Raw genomic sequence first — 14,909 nt, 5'->3', positions numbered from 1 at the left:
ATTACCATAGATTGTACAGTATTTTGTTTACATTTATGTTAAGATTAAGGTAAATATGTAAAAATACCAAAATCCAACTGCACAAAAAAAAACTTAAAAATAAACAATTTAGCAACAGGAAATTGATTCCAGTTGTCAGATCACGTATACGCATACCTTAGTTAATGCAACAACGCTTGTCAAGTTCTCATACAAATCTGCATTGTATTTTTAAAATATTTCAGCAGAGGATGCGACAGGAGTATAAATGAGGATTTGAGGATCATTTTTCTTGGGTGAATATGGTTTTCTGGGGAGTTGCGATATTGGGCATTATTGGAAATTTCCCAGTGATGCTAACACATGTTAAACACTCAAATTTCCTGCAAATAAAAATGTATGGTTAGGGCTTTACTGTGAACTCCAACCAACCTTTGCAGAGACAATGTTTATATCACAGAAGAAATCCATCCCTAGGTGGGTTTAAACCACCAACCTTTCGGATAATGCCAACTGCACTAACCAATTGCACCACAGACACTGACAGGTGTCTGACTCAATCACAAGTTTCCAGCCTTTCTTTCTGCCAGACGGCAATATTTCTTCTGCACTGATAACCAAGAATTGAATTTCATTTTTCGCAAGCTGTGTGAATTTCTTGAAAAACACGTTTTCCAGAAAGGAAATGAACACACACATTAAATGAAATCAAACCCTTTTTGACTGTCCAAAATGCTACATTCTGTACCACACGATAGGAAGAAAGGCACCGCTGTGATTTGATCTTTTGTTTATTACACAGGAGCTTTAAGCAACTAAACCACGGTGGCAGAAAAACACTGTCCTTTTACAGCCACTTGAACACACCGCTCTGAGACATCTGCGTTCAGTAAGCACTGAGCCTGCTCTCAGAGCAAGTTGCCTCCTTTACATAGCAGCCCCGACACTGAGAAACGAAGAGAAATGGCTTTTATCTGGCATTTTTCATGTCCAATGCGTTTGATATCTCCCAAGGGCGACAGAGTTCTTTTACGACACTATTTCTTCTTTTTCTTTCTTTCTGCACGCTTTGATAAAAAATCAAGAAAATATATATTTTTTCATAGAGAAAACGTACACCAGGAAATGTGTTGAGAAGAAATGATCTAACATGACACGTGACCTAATTTACCGGAGCAAATGCTCACCCTGCAAGGTCTGCTTTACTACTGCAAGAGAGAAATTGGAGCCTGGTGGATGTGAAAATTTCATGGTGTTGTGGAAGAAAACAGTCTTTATCTGAATTCTAAATCAATTGGATTAGTTCTAATCATTTGGTGGTTAACAGAACTAAATGCTTTGGAGGTTCATGTTAAAAACAGCAGAGAAACACCGTAGCACTTCGAGTGTGCCTGGCTCTCTATGAACATGAGCAAAAAGAAATAAGGAAGGAAAAATAAACGCATCCGAGCTTCCAGAGACTGGGAACAAATTAATCAGTCTTATATCCAGTCACACGTGCGACGGTGGTTGATTCCCAGACGGGGCTTTTTTCTACCTCCTTCATCAACTGTCTTTCAATTCTGTTTTCTTTGAAAGCTTTTTGAATCTTTTAAGTGCTCTTGATTAAACTATGCATAGAAACACAGCAGTACTGATGATTTTCATGGACTGATGCACACTTGTTCTGGACAACTCCAGTGATAAAGCCCTTTCTGCAAATAATGTAGAAGAACGTAAATGGGTGAAACAACGCGCCAACCACAGGAAGGATTGTGTTCTTTTTTAATGTGTCCCTTTGAGATGCCTCGTCAACGAACACAGCGGTTAGAGCTGGGCAACTAAGTTATAGTGGTGTTTGTCTTTGCTCGCCAAATAACTTTGCAGCTGAGGAAGAGCACCACGGAAAATACCCACCTCAACAAGCGAGCGCGTTGGTTACTCTTGCTCTTAATGCAAGGAGCTGTTTTTTTCTCGTATTAATCATTATTAACCAGAAACAGCAGCACTACTGGTCGCATTTGTGATTATGTCACTTATCTGCTTCAGCAAAGTCGATAAAAGACTCTCTGAAAGTAGTAAAGCAAAACTGAATTAAAAAATCATTTTAGGAATTCTGAGCAATTCAATAAGAACGTTGAAATATTTGAATAGTATCGTTGTTATTTGGACAAATCAATGAACTTGTGATTTTACAGTGGTGTGAAAAAGTGTTTGCCCCCTTCCTGATTTCTTATGTTTTTGCATGTTTGTCACACTGAAATGTTTCAGATCATCAAACAAATTGAAATATTAGACAAAGATAACACAAGTAAACACAAAATGCAGTTTTTAAATGAAGGTTTTTATTATTAAGGGAAAAAAAAATCCAAACCTACATGGCCCTGTGTGAAAAAGTGATTGCCCCCTAAACCTAATAACTGGTTAGGCCACCCTTAGCAGCAACAACTGCAATCAAGCGTTTGCGATAACTGGCAATGAGTCTTTTACAATGCTGTCGAGGAATTTTGGCCCACTCATCTTTGCAGAATTGTTGTAATTGTTGTAATTCAGCCACATTGGAGGGTTTTCGAGCCTTAACCGCTTTTTTAAGGTCATGCCACAACATCTCAATCGGATTCAGGTCAGGACTTTGACTAGGCCACTCCAAAGTCTTCATTTTGTTTTTCTTAAGCCATTCATGCTGGTGTGTTTTGGATCATTGTCCTGCTGCAGAACCCAAGTGCGCTTCAGCTTGAGGTCACGAACAGATTGCCGGACATTTTCCTTCAGGATTGTTTGTTAGACAGCAGAATTCATGGTTCCATTTACCACAGCAAGTCTTCCAGGTCCTGAAGCAGCAAAACAGCCCCAGACCATCACACTACCACCACCATATTTTACTGTTGGTATGATGTTCCTTTTCTCAAATGTTACTTTTACGCCAGATGTAATGGGACACACACCTTCCAAAAAGTTCAACTTTTGTCTCGTCAGTCCACAGAGTATTTTCCCAAAAGTCTTGGGGATCATCAAGATGTTTTCTGGCAAAAATGAGACGAGCCTTTATGTTCTTTTTGCTCAGCAGTGGTTTTCGTCTTGGAACTCTGCCATGCAGGCCATTTTTGCCCAGTCTCTTTCTTATGGTGGAGTCATGAACACTGACCTTAACTGCGGCAAGTGAAGCCTGCAGTTCTTTGGATGTTGTTGTGGGGTTTTTTGTAACCTCTTGGATGAGTCGTCGCTGCGCTCTTGGGGTAATTTTGGTCGGCCGGCCACTCCTGGGAAGGTTCACCACTGTTCCATGTTTTCGCCATTTGTGGATAATGGCTCTCACTGTGGTTCGCTGGAGTCCCAAAGCTTTAGAAATGGCTTTATAACCTTTTCCAGACTTATAAATCTCAATTACTCTGTTTCTCATTTGTTCCTGAATTTGTTTGGATCGCGGCACGATGTCTAGCTTTTGAATATCTTTTGGTCTACTTCACTTTGTCAGGCAGGTCTATTTAAGTGATTTCTTGATTGAGAACAGGTGTGGCAGTAATCAGGCCTGGGTGTGGCTAGAGAAATTGAACTCAGCTTTCCAAAGATGTGATAAACCACAGTTGATTTATGTTTTAACAGGGGGGGGGGCAATCACTTTTTCACACCACTGTATATGCATTAAAAGACAGCCATAGAAAAAATGTTGTTATTTGAAGAAATCTGTAAACTCGTGATCTTATATGTTTTAAAAGACAGCACAGGAAAAAACGACAGTGCTGATTATTTTCTGGAGACGGAGCACTGATGACCTATCCGAGCTGATTGAGAAAGCCCACCCAGTGGATACTCTGGCAGAACGTGGAAGAACGTTCACCATTGTAACCAAGGCAACCACAGGAACAACATCAAGAAGCACAATCAATTCACCATTTAAATCTTTCGTGTAAGGTATGCTTTGTGAAAGCATGAAGTAAATCCCCTGATCTCTTTTGAACATGGACAAAGTATTTCTGATGGAGCGCTATGTGCAAATATTTAATAAGCTCCACCCCTGCCAATGATTCGGCGTGAAGACGTAAAAGTTTCACAGACAAAAGCAGCTCGCCACCACAGCCAATAGTAATTGTACTTGCCAGCACACTACCATGTGCACTGGCTCAAAAGTGATCTTGGCAGACGTTGTTCCCTATGTGAAGCTGAAAGTGCCAAAAAGCATTTCTGTTGAGAAAACAAAACTGTTTGTTCTGCCTTGATGTTAAGCTAACAGCCTCTTTTTGAAAGTCCATCTCTAAATTCCTTATGGAGCCTCTTGAAGGAAAGCAGGGGTTTGAACCAAAGACCCCGGAGAGACTAGAGCCTAAAACCCAGCTCCTTAGACTGCTCAGCCACACTACCATTCACCTTCTTGATCTTCCTCACATTTCTGCCATGCCAGGGGGGGCTTCAGCTCTTGTCTTTAGTTCTAGTGGTCTCATGAGGCGTGGAAGTGACCGCACCTGTCAGCACAAACACTACTTTCAACAGCACACCCCAGCACTAACAAAAGGGGTGTGTTTCATTCTTTGTGCTGTTTGTAGGGTGGCACCTTCACGGAAATCCAATTAATTCTTTAGGATTCAAAGATCAAAAATCAAAATCCTCTACTATTAATGTTGCTTATTTAACAGTTCTTCAAATCCTTCATTTGAACGTCGATTTTGAAGGATACTGATGATAATACCACACGACTTGTGGTTTTCTTTTGATCGCCAATTTTATTCAAATAGCGGCCACTTTTACAGCTGTCTTGCATATTTCACATGGTGTCATAGCCCCCCTTGCATCATCAGCCAAAATATTTTAAAATTATAACAAAATTACATTAGATTCTACACCGTTTATGGTTACATTTAAATTAAAATCATGGTAAATATTCCAAAATATCAACATACGTACAGTGCTATCCTAATAATGCTTGTGAAGTTCTCCAACAAATCTGCATTGTAATTTTAAAATATTTCAGCTGAGGGTGCATTGGGAGTAAAAATGATTTCTCCCGTCAGCCATTCAAAGACCAAATTCAATGGACATGATTTTCTCAGACACACCAGTTATGTTCAATAACTAAAAACACAAAACCAACCTCTTGGGGCAAAAGTAAAGGTCAGGACCCGGAGTATTTAATGTAAACAAGAAAATTCAGTTTTCTGTGGAGTCACTAGTATGAGACTCTTGTTTTCTAAAAAAGCCTTATGATGAAACCTTTCCCCATGCTACTTTTTTGTACGCGATCAAAAATCACACCGGAAAAATTTCGGAAAGAAATGGCCTTTCTTTAATTAAGGAAATTCATGAAGTGAGGAGTGACATCATAACAAAGGTGTTGATCACTTTTTCATGTTACGCCCTGTGTAGGTCGAGATATACTCTATTAATAGTCCTTTCGTTTTTAGCATTTTTTCATTTCTTCTCCCACCAGCCTTTACAAGACAGCCAGTTTTCTCCAGCAATGTGAGGAATGAAGCAGTTGAGAGTAAAGCGACCGAGCACTCTAAGGAGCTAGATTCAAGCTCCAGTCACTTGGGGGGTGTGAGCTGGAATCCCACCACTGCCTAATATCTCCTTAAGAATCACTTTTTGTTGTTGCCTCTTTGCAATTTCAACCAATTTCAAAACAATTAATTTTAGCAACAGTAATAGTCAAATGTGAGGAGTGTCCCTGCAAAGAGTGATCCCATTAAGACAGACACATGTCCCACTTTAATTTATCAAAGCTAGATTTCTCATGCAACTTTATTTCAATAGACATTTGATTTCTCGAACACTCATTTTGTAAAATAAAGAGAAAACGAAAATATATGGGTGACAATCTTTCAAAGCGTTTGTTTAAGAACTTTGATTCTGGCATCATTTTCAACCCTCTAACCCCCCACCGGCGTCAGACTAGCTCAGGTTTGTGTGTTACACTAAAATTCCACTTCATTTCAAATGCAAATAAAAACCATCTATGCCTATAAAACCTATCTTTGATGTATAATAGATCTCTATCCATATGTGTATAATAGTCCTCCACAGTTAATTGTATAATAGAACTCCAACCATTTATGTATAATGGACATATAATCATAGATGTGTAATTGACGTATAATGATATATGTATATTAGAATTTCATTCTAGACAAATTACGGACCACATTTATACCTCTAAGGTATGCGTTTAATAGACATATATTCTACATCTTTTGCCCACTGGGAGGGTTTTACACACAGTCTGGGGTATTTTCCCCTTTTATATTTTTGCCACTTCATATCGAACCTGTTATACTAGCAAAAATGCACAGTAGATTGTACTTCATAAAAATATACAATTCGCCGCTGGTATAAACAGATGTGTGCCTTGTTTGCCTTTGTAAGCATTTGTTTAAAAAATAAGTTCACAATATAAAGCACAAACTTAATAATACAACGATACAAAATCAAAACCAAAACCAAATCATAAAGCCAATTAAGTACCTATCCTTTTAAAACAGAGAACACTTTTATATCTACAAAAAAACGTGACATTTGTATCTACTTTTGAATTACAAAGCAGACAAATTAGCCCCTGAATTCAAAGATCAGATCTTGGCTAAAACAAGACAATTAAACGGGAGCTGAATTCGGAACAAGAGCATCTGCTTTGTCGTTTATTGAGCTTTTGATCAACGTCTGATTGAAAAAGATTTGCTATTTTAACTCTTTAATTAAAGAACACAAAAAGGACCTTCCTTCGAGCCAGCAACCAAAGGATTTGCAGCTTCCACTACAGTCCTCCACTCTACCAACTGAGCTATCAAAGGGCTGTCACCAGCCTCTCTCTGGCACATACAGATGCAGCCATTCAAAATGCGTGCGTTATTTTGCGGCATACCCCGGTGGGCGTGTCGCGGTATCACGCAGTGTCACACGGTGTCACGCAGTGTCACGTGGTTAATCGCGCGTCATTTGACGCTCTGCCAGAAACTATCCGGCGTCACCTTGTAAAACCGCCAGGGGGAGCTTAACCTCTCATGTACAGCATTTGAGCCTTTAATTTTGAACAGTGTATTACAGCATGTTAATCTTCAGTCATTAAAATGTTGGTATATTTAATGAAAGCAAGATTGCTCAGTTGGACAAAAGTACACAACCTACCTTTATCAGAAATATTTATGCATCAAAGCCTTTACCGAAGATATTACTAATAGTATTAATAATGCATGGCTTTGGACAAGCTGTATACTCAAAGTATAATTTCTTTAGCACATTTGTACAAGCACTTGGAATCTGTCCAAGCCATACTTTGTCAGGCATTTTGTTTTACTTCAACGGGCATAAAAACTCCCTTGCTTTTAACAGGGCGTTTCATAATTTCTAACTACGAAAATGATTTAAAATCCGACACTTATCATTCAACTAGAGCTCAAAATACCACAAGGATCCTCAAGAGCACAGCAAAGACTATATTAAAAGATACTTGTATGAGATACATGAGAATCCAGGCTTTTTTTTATCAATGCTTTCTTTTCCGTATACCAGATTTCGTTACCACTTCAGAAGGGTGTCAGGGCTGTAGGGCTGTTTCGCCTCCCTGTTCATGCGAGTTGTCTTGTAGCCTACTGGTCTACGTGCCTGGCTAACAACTCGCGGGTTGTGTGTTCAAATCCCGCTGGTGCTGGACTTTTCTTTTAACAAACATTTCTTCGAAAAAATAGAATAGCGATATCATGGACAATCAATTGACTTTTATATTTCAAAATATCGCAACATGATCGATTCTAAGTCATTTTTTATAACAATGAATAGTCACCTTCTTCCCTTCTGACAACGGTCCCTGCTTCTGCTTCCTTCTTCTATTGTGTGTGTGTGTGCGTAACAGAGTAAATTTTTATAGAAGAAATGGAGGCTGGACAGGATGCGTTACAATATAAACATTTATATTGATTTAAATCGTGTTCTGATTTAAATCGCAAACGCGTGTTTAATTATATGTGTTTTTTTAGTCATAATCAGGCTAATGCAACATAAGTTGATACAGTATCTTTGTCTTCTAAGTATCTTAATAAACATTCAGCATAGCTTTCTACTAGTTTAGATTTATATTTCTTGGGATTTAGGGATCAAACGTGGAAGGATTAGATTGTAATACGTTTTAGAAAAGTGTAATCTATACCTGCCCAGACTGTACGCCTTCCTAAACTAGTGTCCTGCCCTTCCCCGCGCACCCCGGCCGGGCGCTCTTCGACCTGTGCCCGGGACGAATGTATATTTTGATATTTACACCCGGCGCGGCACCGAGGGAGCGTCTGCATTTATAACCTAGTTTTTAAAATTAGTCAAGCAATATGAAGCATCTCCTTTAACTTTTAAGTCCCTTAAATACATTGAGCACAGCTTTCTCACCACTTAAGATTACTTTTTTGGTATCATCCTTACACAAAGCAGAAACTTTCCGATGACATACGGTACAAGTGGAAAGATTACAGATTTTAATCGTCTTTAATTTTGTTACGTTATACGTTTTAGGAACGTTTCATCTAAACAAACACCACAAAACTATTCTCGATTGTATTTCTGAATGTTATATTACACCTACAGTAGTTCACTGCTTTAAATATATCGAATTAAGAATGTTAGGTGTAGCACTTTAGATCTTTTTTTCTGAACCAGTGAAAATCTGATCATGTTCCTCTATAACAATAATAAAAAACTTTATTTTACATATCACCTTTAAAAGTGGCATCTCAAAGCAATACAGTAGATCGAAAAACAGTTAAAAGGGACCAAAGTAAATACCAGACAAACGCAAACGCGTTTTTAATAAAATGCTTTTATTCATTCAGCAGGGAGTGAGAGGGACATCCAGCAGAGAGAGACACACACACCGGTTTCCATTGACAAAATTGTTTTTTTTTCAATTCCTCTTGTCTAACAGGAATGTTTTGTTTGTGGACAGACTGTTAGACTAGAGGAAAAGAGCGCCTCCTTGTACGAAGCATTTTGTTGATCCGATCACGAATTCTTTTCCAGTCGCACGAAGTAAGAGTTGAGAATCTCCGATTCACCATGCGACTAATGGTTTCCCGGAGATTGCAAGGCAAGGCACTTTTGCCTCTGGACCCATCGAAATTTACAGACGTTGTCCACCCCCAGTAAATTTCAAAAGTCACAAGATTTCGAAACACGAGGGCGGCGTAGCGGTCGGCTCTTGCTTTCCCGTCTATGCCAATGCACTGCAAGTACAACCCCCCCTCCATCTCCTGAGTGATGGGTAGCAGTTGGATATCTGGGAGAATTATTCGTCCCACTGGCGTCTGTGAATTCCGCTCTGTGAACGGTGCTTCCTGGGGGGAGATAGACAGCGGGGACAGCATCAACAAATTCCTGCGCGGTGGTGAGTGGAGAGGCCGGGATGGAGTGTCCTGAGGCGGTGTGTGCTCTGTGGGGGGCAGAGCTTCTGCCAGGCATTGCAACCTGCGCGGCGGGGAGAGGCACTTATCAGGAGACAGCTGCTCAACTGTTTGACTGCCGGAACATACTGTCTCCTTCCTCTGCATTTTCAGGAGTGCCTCTAGCCTCCCAATCCTCCCCAGTAATGCATCGTACTGCTCCCGCTGCTGCCGAAATGTCTCCACACAGATGCTGCTTCTACATGTTGGCACCCTGGCCAGTGGCCGAGAGCAGAGACCCACGGCCTGTGGCAAAATAAAATTAATGTAAGAAATAGTCACACAGTAGTATTCATCAGTCGCGGAACAGACGTCAAAACAAACTTTTCTTTTTTTCCGTCTTACCGCTTTCTTTTTTACTGTCCTGGTGGTAGATTTCGAAGATCGTTTCGCCCGTGCGGTGTTTTCTTGAAGAACAGGCTACGAAGAAATAATTATAATTGAATTTAAAATTCAAAACGGCAATAATACCTTGTAATATGCGCTGTAATCGCGTATTTCAGATGAAGTCTGCTGTATTTGCTTACCCTTCGCTCTTTGGAAGCTGGGGCGGCAGAAGCACCCCGTCTCTTCCCGTAAAAGGTCTTGGTCTCCATACTGTACTGTGGTCGCTGTAGTGCAGGATCGCAGTTTTTTTTGTGATGGGAGCTCACCCAATCCCTTGGTGTATTTATGCTATATTCACGTGTACGGCTAGAATGTTCATTGTCTTCCAATGAAAGGCGGGTGCCTTTTGCCGAAGTCGGGAGACATTAGAGGCTTGCCACACCCGGACTGTTAAACCAACGCATTAGCACGTCAAAGCCCATCGAGGACCCGGGCGCAATAATTGTTTTGTCCCTTGATTTACTGATCTGCATTAATTATGGAAATCGAGTTCCTGCTCTTTGCAGACGACCTGGTCCTGCTGTCGCCCACAGAACAGAGGCTGCGCCAGAACCTGGCACTGCTGGAGCAGCACTGTCAGACCTGGGCGCCGACAGTCAAACAACAAAACCAGAGTTATGGTTTTCCAGAAAAAAAGCCAGACCTCAGGGAAACAGGTACAAATTTACACTTAACAACACATTAACACCTAACAACGGGAGCAGGGACGAATTAGGCCAGTACCCACTATTGTTAAACATACAGAAAAGGATATTAAAGTATTGAATATTAGTATTGGCTTTAGTATTGGCCATACAGAACATTAAAGTGCCCCTTTTCCATTCAGCGGGTGCCTGAGCCGCTGTGTCCTATCTTCTGACAGTCGCCGTTGTGAATGTCTGTAGAGTGTATCTTATTTTTAGTACTATATTTTTGTATTATATTCCCTATTAATCAAACTCTAAGAGTATGTATCGGCTTGTCCCCTCCTCCTCCCCTCTCAAGTAATAACTTAACTATATGTGCAAACGTTTCATATGTTGCTGTTGTGAATGGCTGTGGAGGAAGCATTCATAAGAATGCTTCAAGAACATTCCATAAGAATCAGCGCTTTTACAGTATATATCGCCTTTAAAGGTGGCTTCTCAAAACGCTTTACAGGATAAAGACAACAAGAACAGCAACAACAACAATATTGTATTTCATTGCACTTTGAAAACCAAGTAATAACTTAACTATATGTGCAAACGTTTCATACAGTATGTTGCTGTTGTGAATGGCTGTGGAGTGAACCGTATCTTATTTGCCTTGCGTCCTGGTTATCTCGCGCGCCCCCCCTCAATTCAATTCAATTCAAGGTGTTTTATTAGCATGACAGATGGGTTCGATCAGTGTCGGGTATTTACTTCGCTTTGAGATTCCACCTTTAAAGGTGATATATAAATTTTTGACTAAAATAAATTGATATCTTTGTCTTCTAAGCTCTCTGTGTACAGTAGAGCCTCCTGTCCAGCCAGCACATGTCCACAGACATACACAACAGCGACATATCATAAAACGTTTGCACATATAGTTAAATTATTAGTTGTTTTTCAGGAAGTCAAAAAAAACACTTGAACAACTTATCCAGTCTCTCGAAATAAAAAAAACTAATAATAATGTAACATGCCACTGTTTGTTCATGAACAAAGTTACAGTATACTGAGATTTCCTTAGATACGCGATTAAAAAATAAATAAAACTTTGAATCCCCGGCGGAACACATTCCATAAGAATCAGCGCTTAAATATATCGAATTAAGAATGTTAGGTGTAGCACTTTAGATCTTTTTTTCTGAACCAGGGAAAATCTGATCATGTTTCTCTATAACAATAATAAAAAACTTTATTTTACATATCACCTTTAAAAGTGGTAGTACCTTTTTTAGTACTATATTTTTGTATTATATTCCCTATTAATCAAACTCTAAGAGTATGTATCGGCTTGTCTGTCAGGTCTTTTTTCTCTATTTGAATTGTCGTTTACACCTCGCACGACTTTAAAAGCTAGCAAGACAGGTTTCGATTCACATTAGCTGGCGAGCCTTGTTAACAAAAAAACTAATAACAATGTAACATGCCACTGTTTGTTCATGAACAAAGTTATACTGAGATTTCCTTAGATACGCGATTAAAAAATAAACGTTTCATATGTAGCTGTTGTGAATGCCTGTGGAGTGTCTCCTATTAAGCTCTAAATTGCATTTTGAGCGCGGTTTTTGACTTTTTTTAAATTGCTTTTTGGGCGCGGACAGCACATCCAAGGGTTAATGAACTGCGCCAAGAAATTTAAAATAGTCTTCTTTAGGTGTGAGGGTAGGAGTGGACCGCAGCAGGCATAATCAGAACACCAGGAAAACAAAGAACAGGACAGGTGAGATGTGTATCCAGAAAGCGAGTGATCAGAAAAAGGAAATGGTGTTACGCCCAGGTTTTCGACCCAATTGTTTTAACTTGCTAATGCATCAGACACATTTCCTGGCGTATTGTGTTTTAAATAAAATAGGAGTGTCTTTCCCTGGCATTAGCTCATCGGTATGGTGTAAGGTTTATCTGTACCATACCATACAGTATATAGGTACAGAATTCAAGCTGCACCACTGTATCGCTTTGGTAGGGGGACGGACAATGGCCAAAATCACGAAGACTCTCTCACACCAAATAATGAAGATGAAAAGAAACGGGAAGTCAACACGGGACATTGTACAGCAGTTGGCTTCGATGGACATCTTCGTTTCTGAAAGCACAGTGAGACGGCATTATAAAGGGGAGAGGAGGCAAAGAGAATCTAAACCAAGGACGATTCAAAGGTAAATAAATTTCTAAAAATACCTTTCTTGCATGTAAATACAACTACGCACATTGTTTTTAAAACTAACTGCTTATCTCTTTTTTTTCAAGTCCTATTGTGCGAGCTATCGACAACCTGACCGATGAAAATGATGAGCTACCGGCGATGCAAGTCCAAAGACGGCTATGGGCTGACCTCGGTGCGAATATTAGCCCGACATCGATAAGAAGAGTACGCAGGAGGCTTGGATGGAGATACAGAAAAACCAACACATGCCCGATGATAAGGCTAAAAAACAAAGAGGAAAGACTCAAGCAAGCGCTCCAATGGATTGAACAGGGGGAGGCATTTCAGGATGTACTTTTTACCGACGAAACAACAGTGGCTCTGGAACAGTTTTCCACAATGGCATTTTGCAAAAAGGGGAGATATGTGGACAAGCCAAAGCCCAAACATCCACTGAAGGTTCACGTCTGGGGGGGTATTTCTAGAAGAGGCCCGGGACCACTTCTTATTTTTGAAGGAATTATGGACCGTGTATTTTTTGAGGACGTCGTGGTCACACAGCATGCTGCCCCATATATCAGGGAGCAGTTTGGATCAAGGCACCGTCTCTTTCAAGACAACGATCCGAAACACACAGCAGCAAGGGCGAGGCTTATAGCAGAAGGAGTGAACTGGGTGAAAACTCCAGCCGAATCCCCAGATCTAAATCCGATAGAGATGGTTTGGCATTCGTTGAAAGACTACGTTCGGAAAACCGCTAAGCCCGCCACAAAGCAGGAACTGATCGATGCGATCTATAAATTCTGGGAGGAAGAACTGACCGAAAAAAAATTGTAACAATTTTATTAACAGGCTGTTTCGTGTTCTTCCTAGGATTGTTGACCGGGGCGGGGGACATTCGGGAATGTAAGTCTGGGAAAGACAGTCTGTCCACAAACAAAACATGTAAAAAAAACAATTACTTTTTGTCAATGGAAACCGGTGTGTGTGTCTCTCTCTGCTGGATGTCCCTCTCACTCCCTGCTGAATGAATAAAAGCATTTTATTAAAAACGCGTTTGCGTTTGTCTGGTATTTACTTTGGTCCCTTTTAACTGTTTTTCGATCTACTGTATTGCTTTGAGATGCCACTTTTAAAGGTGATATGTAAAATAAAGTTTTTTATTATTGTTATAGAGGAACATGATCAGATTTTCACTGGTTCAGAAAAAAAGATCTAAAGTGCTACACCTAACATTCTTAATTCGATATATTTAAAGCAGTGAACTACTGTAGGTGTAACATAACATTCAGAAATACAATCGAGAATAGTTTTGTGGTGTTTGTTTAGATGAAACGTTCCTAAAACGTATAACGTAACAAAATTAAAGACGATTAAAATCTGTAATCTTTCCACTTGTACCGTATGTCATCGGAAAGTTTCTGCTTTGTGTAAGGATGATACCAAAAAAGTAATCTTAAGTGGTGAGAAAGCTGTGCTCAATGTATTTAAGGGACTTAAAAGTTAAAGGAGATGCTTCATATTGCTTGACTAATTTTAAAAACTAGGTTATAAATGCAGACGCTCCCTCGGTGCCGCGCCGGGTGTAAATATCAAAATATACATTCGTCCCGGGCACAGGTCGAAGAGCGCCCGGCTGGGGTGCGCGGGGAAGGGCAGGACACTAGTTTAGGAAGGCGTACAGTCTGGGCAGGTATACTGTAGATTACACTTTTCTAAAACGTATTACAATCTAATCCTTCCACATTTGATCCCTAAATCCCAAGAAATATAAATCTAAACTAGTAGAAAGCTATGCTGAATGTTTATTAAGATACTTAGAAGACAAAGATACTGTATCAACTTATGTTGCATTAGCCTGATTATGACTAAAAAAACACATATAATTAAACACGCGTTTGCGATTTAAATCAGAACACGATTTAAATCAATATAAATGTTTATATTGTAACGCATCCTGTCCAGCCTCCATTTCTTCTATAAAAATTTACTCTGTTACGCACACACACACACAATAGAAGAAGGAAGCAGAAGCAGGGACCGTTGTCAGAAGGGAAGAAGGTGACTATTCATTGTTATAAAAAATGACTTAGAATCGATCATGTTGCGATATTTTGAAATATAAAAGTCAATTGATTGTCCATGATATCGCTATTCTATTTTTTCGAAGAAATGTTTGTTAAAAGAAAAGTCCAGCACCAGCGGGATTTGAACACACAACCCGCGAGTTGTTAACCAGGCACGTAGACCAGTAGGCTACAGGACAACTCGCATGAACAGGGAGGCGAAACAGCCCAACACAGCCCTGTCGCAGTACACGAATATAATCATATCGTTATT

Source organism: Atractosteus spatula, chromosome 10, assembly GCF_055471065.1.
Source record: "Atractosteus spatula isolate fAtrSpa1 chromosome 10, fAtrSpa1.hap1, whole genome shotgun sequence".
NCBI lineage: Eukaryota > Metazoa > Chordata > Actinopteri > Semionotiformes > Lepisosteidae > Atractosteus > Atractosteus spatula.
The sequence above is the reverse complement of the archived record's forward strand: the minus strand, read 5'-3'. Positions refer to the sequence as shown.